This window comes from Oryctolagus cuniculus, chromosome 5, assembly GCF_051225735.1.
Source record: "Oryctolagus cuniculus isolate XC-2025 breed Fujian yellow rabbit chromosome 5, ASM5122573v1, whole genome shotgun sequence".
Classification (NCBI taxonomy): Eukaryota; Metazoa; Chordata; class Mammalia; order Lagomorpha; family Leporidae; genus Oryctolagus; species Oryctolagus cuniculus.
In genome coordinates this window covers 35,086,584-35,103,179 of record NC_142871.1, presented here as the reverse complement: position 1 = coordinate 35,103,179, position 16,596 = coordinate 35,086,584, and the positions used below count along the sequence as shown (strand labels likewise).

General features: G+C 38.5%; 1 pseudogene; it reads left to right on the top strand.

The window, feature by feature from the left end:
* Nucleotides 1–16,596, top strand: part of LOC100358102 (cold shock domain-containing protein E1 pseudogene) — a 53,006-nt pseudogene that overhangs the window by 30,368 nt on the left and 6,042 nt on the right.

Here is a 16,596-nt window from a genome sequence, read left to right as displayed (position 1 = left end):
ACCCAGAAGAAGCTCCTGGCTCCTAGCTTCAGATCAGTGTAACTCTAGCCGTTGGGGCCAATTGGGGAGTGAACCTTCATATGGAAGACCTCTCTCTCTCTCTCTCTGCCTCTCCTCTCTCTGTGTAACTCTGACTTTCAAATAAATAAATCAATCTTTAAAAAATTAATTAAAAAATTAAAATTAAAATTTTTAAAAATCTTCAGAAGAATCAAAAAGTATTATACATGTTTATAACTCAAAAAAAAACTTTGGGAACAATAATTGTTAAAAGTCATAAATAAACTCAACAATAACATTTGAAGATTGAATTGAGGTATGATCTAGTCTTAATTTTCATTGAAAAATCTGTACTTAACATGGAGTTGGTCCTATGTATATAAAATCAAATTAAAAATGAACCATAATGAAGAAGGGGATGGGAAAAGAAGAGGGAGGTGGGATGGGAGTCGGGTGGGAGGGTGACATGACACCTGCAGCAGAGAGCAGGGAGGAAGCACCAGCTTTGGAGAGCAGTACGAGAGCAAATTGCAGCAGCCTGAGCCACTGGTGATATAGCCTTAGGGAGAGCCTGGCATGAGTCCAGCCTGGAGCCCTAAGGTGAATAGTGTACCCCCCAACCCAGTGCAAAAGAAGACATCTTTTTTTCTCCCCATCCCCCCACAACAGCTCTGGGCCACTGACTGGGAGAGGACACCACCTTGACATAAGAAGCGACTGCAGCAGCTCAAGTCAGCATACACAGCAATGGGCAGGGAGAACCCACAATTTGAAATAAATAATGGCAGTTGTTAGGTAGGAAGTCAGACATGAGCTTATGTGTGTGTGTGTGACAAAGGCCTAAAGAGTTGACATCTAGGTCCAACATATGCATCTCAAAGTCATCCCAATAACCTTTCAGGGGTAGCCCAGTATTTGCATCCTGCCCTGTCCCTTCTACCCGATAACCTGCCAGGTGGGCATCCCCACCCCTTCTGCCTGATAACCTTCCAGGTGCAGCCCAGTATCTGTACTTCAAACACACCCAGCCCCTTCTACCCAATAACTATCCTTCCTCTAAGGCTCCTCTCAGGCGGGGTGATACCAGCCAAGCTTCCCCCTGTCTGATAACTTCAGGGGGAAAATTCAGAAAGGAATTTTTCATATTTACATCCAAAAAGTCCTTTGTTCCAAGAGGAGAAGAGGTGAGGAGGCAAAACCCATCCTCTTTTTTTATTTTTTATTTTTTGACAGGCAGAGTGGACAGTGAGAGAGAGAGAGAGAGACAGAGACAGAGAGATAAAGGTCTTCCTTTGCCATTGGTTCACCCTCCAATGGCCACCACGGCCGGCGCGCTGTGCTGATCCAATGGCAGGAGCCAGGTACTTATCCTGGTCTCCCATGGGGTGCAGGGCCCAAGGACTTGGGCCATCCTCCACTGCACTCCCTGGCCACAGCAGAGAGATGGCCTGGAAGAGGGGAAACCGGGACAGAATCCGGCGCCCTGACCAGGACTAGAACCCGGTGTGCCGGCGCTGCAAGGCGGAGGATTATCCTAGTGAGCCACAGCGCCGGCCAAAACCCATCCTCTTAAAAACCCCCAGCCTCAACCAGACTGTGTGCTCAGTCCTTTGCCTCTATGCTGAGCTGCCCGCCTGGCCTGGCCAGGTGTACTCTCTCCACTCAACCATGTAACCCTCTCTCCCCCAGTCTGAGCGACTGGGTACTCTCTCTCAGGTTCTGTCTGGAGAGGTTCCCATTCATTCTTACGGATGTCCCTACCCTAATAAACCTTGCTATTTTACTTTCCACTACTCTCTGTCTCACACCTGAATTTTTCCTTGTGTGAAGACAAGAACCCTGCCATTCAACAGTAACAGCAGCAGTGGCTCTTGTGCACACATGTGACCCAGCTATTTTACCATAGAGAAAAGTTCACATTCTCCACTGCCTTTGAGTCTGGCTGGGAGGATTGACAGGTTGCTGCACTGGGCACCCATTTAGGATTGTGAGGTGCCTCCAGCCTCTCACCTCACAGTCTCTGGGACTCAAACTCCCAAGGCAGAGCACCCACACACAGCTGGCCCTGGGAACATCTCTGCCTATTGATGGACTGGATAACTTAGCAGGGCAGAGCAGATCCTCTGTACCCTATAACTGAACAATTAAAGCCAAAATAGACAAATGGGATTATATTAAGATCAGAAGCTTCTGCACTGCAAAAGAAACATTCAGCAAAATGAAGAGGCAATTGACAGAATGGGAGAAAATAGTTGAAAACTATGAAACTGATAAAAGATTAATATCCAAAATATATAAAGAGCTCAAGAAATTCGACAACAAGAAAACAAACAATCCAGTTAAAAAATTGGCAAATGACTTGAACATGGATTTTTCAAAAGGAAAAATAAAGCGAAAATGCTCAGGATCATTAACCATCAGGAAAATGCAAATCAAACTACAATGAGGTTTCACTTAACCCCAGTTAGAGCGACTCTCATACAGAAATCAACAATTAATGCTGGCGAGATGTGGGGTAAAAGGTACCCTAATACACTATTGATGGGAATGTAAACTAGTGCATCCATTGTGGAAGACAATATGGAGATTCCTCAGAAAACTGAAAACAGATGTACCATATGACCCAGCAATCCCACTCCTGGGAATTCACCCAAGGGAAATGAAATCAGCATACAAAAAAGAGTTATCTATACCCTCATGTTTATTGCAGCTCAATTCACAATAGCTAAGATATGGAATCAATGCAAATGTCCATCAACTAATGACTGGATAAAGAAATTATGGAGTGAAAAAATAAAATATAGGAGGCACACCCCCAGGGGAAAATTGGAGAGAAAACTGCATGGGAAGCCCCATGGGAAGAGGTGAATGGCAAGAACCAGTGTGTGAATGGAGCTGAGGCACAGCGCGGGCAGGAGCAGAGCTGCAGCAGAAAGCTGGAGCAAGCTACAGATTAGAGACAAGGTGAGCCTGGCTGCAGCAACCTGTGGTGATATAGCAAGAGGAAGAACATGGTGTGAGTCTGGACTGGAGTCCCAGGGGTTGGCAGTTGCTGGTGGTTACCTGCGGACCCAGTGGAAGTGGAGGGGAATATTTGATTCTTCCCTCATTGCCCCAGTGCAATGCCTGTTGCCTGGCAGAGAAAGGGCAGGTGCCATTTTGGAAGAGGGCAGCAGCAGCTTCAGAAGCCACTGGGTCCTCACATGGCAGTGGGCTGAGACCAAATGCCTGTTTAACAGTGCTGGTGGCAGAGGTGAACAGGCAGCAGCATTCAGCCACTGGATTGAGTGTGCATGTGTGAACTAGAGATTCTTGTGGAGGGAACAGGTCCATGGTCCCCATAGTCTTTGAGCCTGGCTGGGAGGTTGCTGGGCAGTTAAAGGCAGGGCACTCGCACCTGCAACCTCCCAGAGTCAAAACACTGAGGCAGCTCCACCTCTCTGTTGACAGACTGACAGGGTGGAGAGAAACCTCTGAACCCAGCAACTGTAAGAGTAGTGTGTACTGAGACTTGGGAGACTCAGCAATTATATGAGGAAGGGTAGAGTGTAGCTGGGGAGTGAGTTCTACCATGCTCAACTCCGGGTGTTACCCTGGAAACTGTCCCACCCTACAGCATTGACTAGAACTCCCAGGTTATACCCACTACACATGTCTTGGTACTCACTGAAAAAGCAAACATCCCACTGTACCACATAAGCAGAACCCTAAGATAAAAGCCATCAGAATTAAAACAAAAACAAACACAACTTCACAGATGCCTAAAAATAAAACCAGAAATTCAAGAAACAAGAATAATGAAGACACCAGGCCCCCACAGAGGAACACAGAACATTTCAGAATTACAAGGTGAAGATGAAGATACTGAGGAAATGCTAGAAATGGAATTCAAAAAATTAATCATAAGATTACTCAAAAGCATTCATAACCAAATTTATGAACTATAGAGAAAACCATACATGACATGAATGAAAAATTTTCCCATAAAATTGAGATTTCAAAGAGAAATCAAAATGAAATATTAGAAATGAAGAATTCGATAGACCAGATTAATAATGCAGTGAAAAGTCTTAACAGGAGACTTGGTGAGGCAGAAGAAAGAATATCTGAACTAGAAGACAAACCTTTGGAAATCTTACAATCAGAAAAAGAAATGGAAGAAAATAGAAAACTTAAAAGCAATTTTGGAGATCCATGGGAAAATATCAAATGACCCAACATATGAGTCTCAGGAATTCCTGAAGTTTCAGAAAGAGAGAATGGACTAAAAAACCTATTTAGTGAAATTATTATAGAAAACTTCCAAATATGGAAAAAGAAAGGGTCATCCAAGTATTGGAATCACATTGAACCCTTAAAATACATGACCAAAAAAGATCTTCATTATGCCACATTGTAGTCAAACTCTGCAAAGTAAAACATAAAGAAAAGATTATAAAATGTGCATGAAACACCAGATTACTTTCAGATGATCTCCAATTAGACTCACAGTTAACTTCTCATCAGAAACCCTACAGACTAGAAGGGAATGGTGAGATATAGCCCAAGTCTTAAAAGAAAATAAAACTGTCAACCCAGAATACTATACCCCACAAAGCTTACATTCATGAATGAAAAAGTGAAGTAAAGACCTTCCATAACAAACACAAATTGAAAGAATTTGTTTCCACTCATCCAGTCTTACAAAAGATGCAGAGAATCATTCCAAACTCTTTTTATGAAGTGGATTTTTGTGTAAGGTGTAACATAGGGTTATAGTATCATACTTCTGCATGTGGAGATCCAGTTTTCCCAGCACCATTCTATACCCATTTTACTTAAGGTTTTTATCATGAAAGGATGCTGTTTTTATCAAATGCTTTCTCTGCATCTTTTGAGAGTATCATATGGTTTTTGTTCTGCAGTTTGTTAATGTGACATATCACATTGATTGATTTGCAAATTTTGAACCATCCCTACATACCAGGAAAAAATCCCACTTGGTCCAGGCGAATGATTTTTCTGATGTATTGCTGGATTCTAGTTGGTAGTATTTTGTTGAGGATTTTTGCATCTGTGTTTATCAGGGATATTGGTCTATAGTTCTCTTTCTCTATTATAACTTTTTCAGGTTTAGGTATTTTTTTTTTGATAGGCAAAGTTAGACAGTGAGAGAGATACAGAGAGAAAGGTCTTCCTTCCATCGGTTCACCCCCCAAAATGGCCACTGTGGCTGGCGTGCTGCGCCGATCCAAAGCCAAGAGCCAGATGCTTCCTCCTGGTCTCCCATGCAGGTGCAGGGCCCAAACACTTGGGCCATCTTCCACTGCCTTCCCGGGCCACAGCAGAGAGCTAGACTGGAAGAGGAGCAACCAGGACAGAATACGGCACCATAACCGGGACTAGAACCCGGAGTGCCAGTGCCGCAGGTGGAGGATTAGCCTAGTGAGCCATGGCACCAGCCCAGGTTTAGGTATTAAGGTGATGGAGCCTTCAAAGACCTAAATCGATGACCCAATACCACCAAATTATTGGAGAACATGGGGAAAACTCTACAAGACATTGGCATAGGCAAAGACTTCTTGGAAAAGACTGCAAAAGTTCAGGTAATCAAAGCCAAAATTGACAAATGGGATTGCGTCAAGCTGAAAAGCTTCTGCACTGCAGGGCAAACACTCAGCAAACTGAAGAGACAACTGGCAGAATGGGAGAAAATATTTGCAAACTATGTAGCTGATAAAAGGTTAACATACACAATGTATAAAGAGTGCAAGAAATTCAACAACAACAAAACAAATGATCCAGTGAAGAAATGGAAAAAAGACTTTAAAAAGGCATTTTTCATGAAAGAAAATGCAAATGGCCTACAGACACTTGAAAAAATGCTCAGGATCAATAGCCATAAGGGAAATGCAAATAAAACAACAATAATTTTCACCTTACTCCAGTTAGAATGTCCCACTTACAGAAATCATCAAATGCCAAATGCTGGTGAGGGTGTGGGGAAAAAGTTACCCTGATCCACTGCTGGTGGGAATGTAAACTGGTGCAACCACTGTGGAAGATAGTATGGAGATACCTCAGATTTAAATATAAACCTACTATATGATCCAGCCATCCACTCCTGGGAAATCAGTATATGAAAGGGTCATCTGTACCCTCACGTTCAGCGCAGCACAAGTCACAATAGCAAAGATATGGAACCAACTGAGATGTTCCTCAACTGTTGACTAGATAAAGAACTCATGGTACATATACACCATACAACACTACTCAGCTGTAAAAATAATGAAATCCTGTCTTTCACAACAAGATGGTCACAACTGAATACCATTATACTTAGTGAAATAAGCCAATCACAAAAAGACAGACATCGTGTTTCCCCTGATTGGATGTAACAAATAGAGTACCTGAAATGTAGTGTATTGACCTGAAATAGACATCTTGAGATATGATGATTGTTTATAACCCTTGTCATTTCCATTGAGGAATAGTGTTTTCTTTAGTTTTGTTCTGTTTTGCTTTCTTTTTTCTTCATAGTATCTGTTGAGTTCTATTACTTAAAGTAGGGTTAACTCTATGATCATTTAATATACTGAAAATAGATCATGGTAAAGGTTAAGAGTGGGAATCCAAGAGGGAGTAGGAGGAGGGGTTGGGGTGTGGGGTGGGTAGGAGGTGATGAGGGGGAATCCCATTATGTTCCTAAATATATGTATATATTAAATATAAGAAACTTGTATAGCTTAAATAAAATTTTTAAATTTTTTTTTAAAAATTGTGGTGTATATAAACTGTGGAATACTACTCATCCATAAAAAAGACAAAATGCTGTCTTTCTCAATAAAATGGATGAAACTGGAAACCATTATATTGAGTGAAATAAGCCAGTCCCAAAACACAAATATCATATGTTTTCCTTGTTCTGTGGTAATTAATAGAGTACCAAAAATGTAATGTGTAGGAGTGAGATTGACATTTTCAGTCTCAGTGATTTTTGCAGTACTTGTCTCTACTGTTGAGGAACAGTGTCTTTTTTCTTACAATTTGTTGAACTCCTTATTTAGTGTAGGGTTAATTTTATAAATTGAGTATAAAGTAAACTAAAAGTAGAACATTGTAAAAATTAATACAGGGAATAGGAAAGAAAGGAGGGGGTAGGGTGGGAACATGGGCAGGAGGGAGAGTAGGCTTGGAATTATCACTGTGTTCCTAAGTCTGTGTATATGAAATACATGAAATTTGTATACCTTAAATATAAATTTTTAAAAATTGAGAAATAAAATGTAAAAATAAATAAATAAATAAATTTTGTGTTAGTATGAGAAAAAAGAAAATTTGGGTGGGTGGTTGGTGCTATGTTTAAGACTCCACTTAGGATTCCTGTACCCTATATCATGGTGCCAAGAGTGGGTCCCAATTCTTCTGCTTCTTATCCATTTTCCTGCTTATGTGCACGTGCACCCTGGGAAGCTTCTAAAAAACTAAAGTACTGAGAGCCTGTCACCAATGTGGGAGATGCAAATTATGTTCTGGGATTCTGGCTCAGTATGGCCCAGATCTGGCTTTTGCAAGCATTTGGACAATAAACTAGCAGATGGAAGGTCCCTCTCTCAAAAAAGAGAAAAAAGAAAAAACAGTAAAATGTGCACTAATACACTATTGGTGGGAATGCAGATTGGTATAATCTTTCTGGAAAACAGGATGGTGATTCCTGAGAAAACTAAAAATGGACCTATCATATGACCCAGCTATACCACCCCTGGGAATATATCCAAGGTAAATGAAGTCAATATATGAAATAGCTATCTGCACTCTCATATTTATTAGAGCTGAATTCACAGTAGCAAATACATAATATAAACCAAGATAAACATTAGCTGATGATTAGATAATAAAAATGTGATACATATACACAATGAAAATACTACTCAAACACAAAATGAATGAAATCCTGACATTGACCAAAAATGGATGAAACTGGAAATCATTATGCTAAGCCAGACCCAAAAACACAACACAAACATCAGATTTTCTCTTACTTGTAGTTTATATATATGTGTGTGTGTGTGTGTATAAATGTATTTATATACACATATACATATGTATGCATACACAGAGTATAAAAAATTTGTGGATGCCATGTCATTTGGTATTTAGCTATAAATATTGCTTCATTGAATCATACTATGTACATGTAAATGAAAATATACTCTTCATTTCCCACATTAAAAAAAAGAAAAAACAAGAACACTGAAGTTATAATAACAAAGACTCTTGTGGCATTAGTTTTTTATTTTATTCTTAATTTGGGTATTGGTTATGAGTGTGCTCTGAGGACAAAAACTCATTCATTTGTACACTTATGTGCATGTTTTATTATGTACACTATATTTCAATAAACATGTTAAATAAAAATAAATAAATAAATATTATAGTTATATCTTAGGCTAATTCATTCAATCCTCTAATAAAAAGAACATATACCTTTTGAATAAATATCACTTTAATTAATTCATAAAACTCCACTAATTGCATTTCTTCTATGGTAATTCAAATTTAAAAATAGGCTTAAATGTACTCAAATTTCTATTTATAATAAAGACGAATGATATTCTAAAGCTTCTACTTCAAATTTTAAAACAGAAACAGAAACTTCAGAAAGTGTATTCTCAAATGATTTCCACTTCTATCTCCTCTGTGTCAACTGAAGACATATATTATCCATTCATGTGCTATAAACTTAACTCTGTAATTTATTTAAATTTATGTAATGGCTTTTTATTCTCTATAATCTTCATATTTCCTTCATCTCTGAAGATATTTTTATATAATCAGACTTGTCCATTAAGTTAAATATCATTTTACTTTCCCCAGCTCACCAACCATGTAGTCTGCTCACATGTCATTTTCCAATCAATCACATTAAATATACATATTTAATATAATGTAGTTGTAATTTCTGGTATAACATCATAGTTTAACTTTATCCTTAACACTTTCTGTAAAAATTTTCTAGAAGCAGTAAAGCATGCCTTTAAAAAGTCCTGAGCCCAGTAAAGAATCCTGGATTCCAGTCCCGCCTTTGTCATTCACTGGTTCTTGAGTAAGTCACCTAACTTCTTTTTGATCTATAGAACTAAGTGATTAGACGGTGACTTCCAAATAATTTCAAACTATGAATTTTGTTTTTATTTATGTTTTCACACAGTATCAACACTACAGGATTCCATATTAAGCACCATAATAAGATTTGAAGAAAGCTTCCCGTTTTGCTCTTTTTGAATCACAAGGTGGCCCTGACCACCCACTTTTGTGCCTTGAAGCAGCCATGAAGCCATCCCCAAGATGATCAGCCTGCATAGACCCTGAAAGTAATATTGGAAATGCTAAACACCCACCACTGAGCCTAGAAATCAACTGGGCAGCCTTCGCTAAGTGGAAAATTTCTCTGGATCCTGAGAGACAGTCAGAGGGAGAGAGAGAGAGAGAGAGAGTGAGAAATATTTAAAAGAAGGAAGAAAGCCTATGAAACATGTGTGGGACTATATTAAGCCAGTAATCCTTCCCACTATGAGCACTTAATGAGGAGAAAGGAAAAAGACATAAAAACCTACTTAATGAAATAATTGCTAAAACTTTCTAAATCTGGGAAATAAATAAACATCTAGGTCTAGCAAGCTCAAAAGACTTCTATTAGATTTGTTCAAAAAGTATTCTGTCCAATACATTTACAGTCAAATTGACTAAAGAAAAAGACCAAGATCAGTTCCTAAAACTTCAAGAACAATCTGTTAAGGCACATATAAATGAATCTTTATTAGACTAACATCAAACTTCTCAATAGAAACCTTAAACATTAAGAGAGAATATAATGATATATTCTAAGTATTTAAAAGGAAAATAAGTCTGCCAAACAAGAATACTCTACTGAGCAAAGCTATCCTTCAGAAATGAAAAATAAATAAAATCATTTCAAGAGAAGCAAAAGTGGAGCGAATTCGTCAACAGACTGGTCCTACAGAAAATGTTTAAGTAAGTCTTACATTAGAGGTGAGAGGACAAATACTATAATCACAAAACCACACAAAAATACAAAACTCCTGTTGTTGACTTAACAAATTGACACTCTTGTTTATGGCATCAGTAATCACCCTAGGCTCTTGCCATGAGCTGCCAAGGCTATGGAAGCCCCCTGAGTTCACTGACTCTGATCATATTTAGACAAGAGTCACTGTGCACTTACTCCTCATGTAGGATCTTTGTCCTTAGTGTGCTGTACATTGAGATTTAATGCTATAACTAGTACTCAAACAGTATTTTTCACTTTATGTTTCTGTGTGGGAGTAAACTGTTGAAATCTTTACTTAATGTATGCTAAACTGATCTTCTGTATATAAAGAGAATCGGAAATGAATCTTGATGTGAATGGAAGGGGAGAGGGAGTGGGAAAGGGGAGGGTTGCAGGTGGGAGGGACGTTATGGGGGGGAAGCCATTGTAATCCATAAGCTGTACTTTGGAAATTTATATTCATTAAATAAAAGTTAAAAAAAATAAATAAAAAAATACAAAACTCACTGGTAGAGCAGATAAGTTCTTGTTCTCTTCTTGTTTTTTTTTTTTAATTTATCAGTAAAGAAAACTGCAAAATCACAAACATGAACATGAAATAAGAAAAGAACAAATGATATTCAAAACAATTAGAAAAGAGTCTAAAAATGACAGTATACCTTTATTTTCAAAAGTAACCTTGACCATAAGCAAATGAAATATTCTGATTAAAGATAAGATGGAATCAATGGATAAGAAAATAGATTCAATGATACGTTACCTAAAAGAAATACAACTCACCAGTAAAGACACATGTAGATTGAAAATAAAGGGATGGAAAAAAATAACAGCCATACAAATGGAAACCCAAAGTAGGAATGAGTAACTTATATCAAATAAAATATATTTTAAGTAAAAAAAAAATGTAGAAAGATATGGAAAAGGACACTCCATAAGGATAAAGACATAAATTTAACAAGGGGAAAGAATAATTTCAAATAAATATGCACCAAATTCTGCGGCACCTAATTATATATAGCAAATATTACTTCTAAAGGAGAGATATTCTTTTTTTTCAGAATTTAGATTTTTAAAGATTTATTTATTTATTTGAAAGGCAGAGTTACAGAGAGGCAAATGCAGAGAGAGAAAGAGAGAGAGAGAGAGAGAGAGAGAGAGGGAGAGGTCTTCCATCCACTGGTTCATTCCTCAGATGGCAGCAATAGCCAGAGATGCACCAATTCAAAGCCAGAAGCCAGGAGCTTCTTCCAGTCTCCCATGTGCATACAGGGGCCCAAAGACTTTGGCAATCTTCCACTGCTTTCTCAGGCCATATCAGAGAGCTGGATCAGAAGTAGAGCAGCTGGGACTTCAACCAGTGCCAATATGGGATATCAGCACATGCGGTGGCTTTATCTGCTACACCACAGCGCTGGCCCCAAGATATCCCTTCATAAATACTAGTTGGGTACTTGAACACTGTCATATTCATCAGTGAACAGAACATACATGTAATAAATCAACAAAGAAATATCATAGCTAAAGTATGCTGTAAATCAAATAAACCTAACAGACTTTTACAGAGCATTTCATTCCACAACTGCAGAGTACATCTTCTTATCAACACACGGAACATTCTCCAGGATAGGATATATGTTAGGGCACAAAATGAGTCAAATATTCAAAAAAATATCATGAAGCATGTCTTCTATGATAACAACGGAAAGAAACTAAAAATCAAATAAATTTTATGAATTATACAAATACATGGAAATTAAACGGCATTATTTTGAATAATCAATAAAAATATGAAGAAACCAAGAGGAAAATTTTTAAATTCTTGAAATGAATGAAAATAAAAGCACAACACATCAAAGCCCATGGGATATTGTAAAAGCAGTACTAAGAGAAAAGTTTAAAGCGGTAACTACATCTAAAGAGAGCTAAACAAATCCAGTTGTCCATCAACTGATGACTGGATAAAGAAATGATGGTATACATACACTATAGAGTACCACTCAATTGTAAAAAAAAAAAAAAATGAAATCCTCTCTTACACAAAATGGATGTAACTAGTAGCCATCATACTTAGTGAAATAAGCCAGTCCCAAAAAACAGATACAATATATTTGCCCAGATCTGTTTTCCCAGATCTGGGGTAACTAATAGAGTACTTAAAATGTAATGCATTAGAGTGAAACAGACATTTTGAGTTTCAATTATTTCTTACAGCCCTATTCTCTTCTGTTGAGTAATGGTGATTTTTCCTTCATACTATTTGTTGAACTCTTCACTTACTCTAGGGTTAACCTTATGATCATTAAGTGAACTGAGAGCAGATCTTTATAAAAATTAAGAGTGGGAAAGGGAGATGGAGGAGAAGGATGGTTGAAGTGTGGGAGGGAGAGAGGGTAGGATGGGAAATACCACTAAGTTACTAAATCTGTATATATGAAACATCTGAAACTTGTATGACTTAAATGAAATTTTAAAAAAGAAAAAATTTCAAATGCAAAACCCAATGATGCAAATCTTGAAACTACGAAAGAAAAATAAACCAAACCCAAGATTATCAGAAGAAATTAAATAGCAAAGATCAGAGCAGCAATAAAAACTGGAAAAAAAAAAAAACAGAAATTTACAAAGATCACTAAAAAGAAGAGATAGCTTAATGAAAAGATAAACAAAACTGACAGATCTTCTGGACTAATCAATGGAAAAAAGCGCAGATCCAAATCAATGAAATCAGAAATGAAAGATGAGATATTAAAACTGATGTCACAAAAAGCAAAAGATCCAGTGTTGGCATTATGTTGTAGCAGATAAACCTATATGGGCTCCTGTTTATGTCCAGTCTGCTCCACTTCAAATATGCAGCTCCCTGTTAATGTGCTTGGGAAAAGCAGTGGAAGATGGCCCGAGTATTTGGGCCCTTGCCCTCCTTGTTGGAGTCCTGGATGAAGAGCCTGGTTCCTGGCATCAGCCTGGCCCAGTCCTGGCCATTTCAGCCGATGGAAGATCCCTCCTGCCATCTCTCTCTTCTCTGTCTCTCTCTCTCTCTATCTCTCTCTCTGACTCTCAAAAAAATAATCTTTAATACAGCTAACTATCACAAAAACTTTTATGAACTGTATATCAACAAATTGTAAAACCTAGAAGAAATGAATAAATATCTGAGCATATATAACTTAAGAAATGAATAAATTTCTGAGCATATATAACTACCAAAATTGAATCCTGAGCACAATGAAAACATGAGCAACCAATAACAAGCCATGAGATTGAATCAACAATAAAAACTCCCAACAAAGAAAAGCCAGGATTGAATTATTTCATGGCTGAATTTCATCACACCTTCAAATAAGAATGAGTATAATTTTATTATCAAACTATTCCAGATAATTGAAATATAAGGAACCCTTTCAACCTCATTTTATGAGGCCTGCTTTACTCTAATACCAAAGCCAGAAAAGGATTCAACAAAAAAGGAGAAAACTAAAGACCAATATTTCCAATGAACATCGATGCAAAATTTCTCAACAAAATACCAGCAAATCAACAACAAAATCTAATTCTCAGAATGAAGACGGCTGAATAGAAAAGATCTGCATCCTCCTTAGAGAAAAATATTTCAAAAAATGGATGAAAAACAACATTTCCAGATGATTTTCTAAGGGAAATCTTCAGTAAAGAAGTGAAGGGAAGTACATATAGCATGGAGACTCAAAAAATAAAATCAGCAGATGGCAAGAGAGAGAAAACAAAACAAAACAAAACAAAACAAAAAGACACGTTACTTCTACCACTGCTGTTATCACTTCTCCAAACACAATATCCTGGCCAGAAGACACCATCTTGCTGGAAAAGGGGTTCTGCACACAGAATATTAGATCTGAGGATACTGACTGAAGTAACACTTCAGTAAAGAGGTAACAAGAACCACAAACAGCACACAGATGCCAAAAACCAGCAGAGAGAGAAACAAAGCATGACATTGACATTGCCAGCTGAGCCTCCTTTCCACTCCTATTCTGATTCTCTGGTCAGGGGACACCATCTTCCCAGGAAGAGTTTTGTATGTAAGATATTAGCACTGAGAAGACTGACTGAGGGAAAAGCTTTAGTGAAGAAAAGTGACAAGACCTGCAAACAGCACTGACTCTCAAGGCCAGCAGAGAGAGAACAAAGAGCACAATCCAGTACCCACCACTCCGTCCTTAGGTCCCCAGCTAGGAGATGTCATCTTGCCTGAAAGAGGTAAGCAAAAAGAGGCACACTACCACCACTGTCATAGATGGGCAGCTCTAACTACAGGAGAATTTCATAGCTCTACTGAATTTAAATCAAGTCTAGAGAGCTGACTGAAATCTGAGCAATTACTTTGCTCCAAAAAATTGAACCCTCATTGCCTACCTACATCCACAAATCTCTAAACCCAAATCTCATGTGTCTTAGGAGTAAGCAAGCAGCCCCTGTGCTAGCAGCAGCCCCCAGACAGCAAGGACATTTTCCGTGGCAGCAAGCAGACAGTATATTCCTTCAGCCACAGGAGTTTTGGGCACAAGCCCTGGAGTTACATTTGATTGCTCTATGTTATCTGGGGAACTTCACTTGTCTTCTTAGGACTAGAAATAGGCATCAGCCCATACACAATCCCAATTGAGGAAACTCCTATTTCAGGTCTTACTTCAAGGTGCACAACCCCAGCTTCACGTTTGTATCCTCTGTAGGAACTGGGACATCCTCCCCTGTGCCCTAAAACTGAGATTGTTGCTGCTGCTGATATAAGTCCTGGAGTAAGTCACACTCATCTGTGGGATCTAGAGAGCACTACCTGTTTTTCTGCGCATCAGACAGGTGACTGCCAGTCTACAATCCCCAGCAACTGGCACTTAAACTTTGAAGGCTGGGTAAAGACTCCACTGTATCCTGCAGCTACAGAACTATGACTGTTAGTACTCTATTCCCAAGAGTCATTGAAATATACCCTTCAGGATCTAGAGAAGAGCCTACGTGCATTCCAAAATGCTCCAGACTCACGTTTTCCAGTGTATAATCCTCAGCACAATCTGTATTCACCCTATGTATTTGGGCAAGGTCTCAGTGCTGGGACTTTGGCTTTGGGTATCATAAGCATCAGAATTAGTCTTGTGCACACAGAAGGACCTGGGGGTATCCACATCATACAATTAAAAGACCCTAACTATTGGTGCCACAATCCCCAGCATCTTACTGACTTGCCTGGTAGTTCAAGCAAACAGCCTCCATTGTGTCCCAGAGCATCCAAAATATGGCTATATCCATCAAAAACCCTAGCATGATTGACACCCACATCTCTGGAAACTAAACACACAACTTTGCAAGTTCGCATCCATTTCAAAATGATACTACTACCTCCACAAACTGCTGCAGAATAGACAACTGTGCTTCTTTTATATACTACTGACACTGATTTTCACTGAATAAATTTCTCAGAGATAACATTTCTGGGCTCATTTAAAACTAAATCCAAATCAATAATCTGAGTGACATCCCATATTGCATCTGTTTATTATTTATTCATTTACAGAGAAAGGGAGAGATATGAGAGAGAGAGAGAGAGAGAGAGAGAGAGAGAGAGAGAGAGAGAGCAAACTGAATCCAAACCTATATCCAAAAGATCATACATCAAATCAAAGTGGATTTATCCCAGAGATGTGAGAGTGGTTCAACATTCAAAAATGAATGAATATCACAAATAACTTCAACAGAATAAAGAACAAAAGCCATATGATCATCTCAATGGGCACAGAGAAATCACTCATAAAGATTCAGCATTTTAATGCTATAACTAGTACTCAAACAGTATTTTTCACTTTATGTTTCTGTGTGGGAGTAAACTGTTGAAATCTTTACTTAATGTATGCTAAACTGATCTTCTGTATATAAAGAGAATCGAAAATGAATCTTGATGTGAATGGAAGGGGAGAGGGAGTGGGAAAGGGGAGGGTTGTGGGTGGGAGGGACGTTATGGGGGGGGGGGGGGCCATTGTAATCCATAAGCTGTACTTTGGAAATTTATATTCATTAAATAAAAGTTAAAAAAAAGATTCAGCATTTTGGGGCCAGTGTTGTGGCATAGTGGGTAAAGACTTCCCCTGCAGTGCCACCATTCCATATGGGCACCAGTTTGAATCCTGGCTGCTCCATTTCTGATCCAGCTCTCTGCTATGGCCTGGGGAAGCAGTAGAGTATGGCTTAAGTCCTTGGGCCCCTGCACGCACGTGGGAGACCTGGAAGAAACTCCTGGCTCCTGGTTTCAGATTGACACAGCACCAGCCGTTGCAGCCATATGGGGAATGAGCCATCGAATGGAGGAGCTCTCTCTTTTTCTCTACCTCTGCATCTCTACAGCTCTGACTTTCAAATAAATAAAAAAACTTTTAAAAAAAGAAAGGACTCAGCATTTCTCCATGATTTTAAAAAATAAATTAGGTAAAAAAGGAAAATACCTCAAAATTATAAAGGAGTATGTATGATAAACAAACAGCCCATATCATACTGAGCAAGGAAAAGTGGAAAGCATT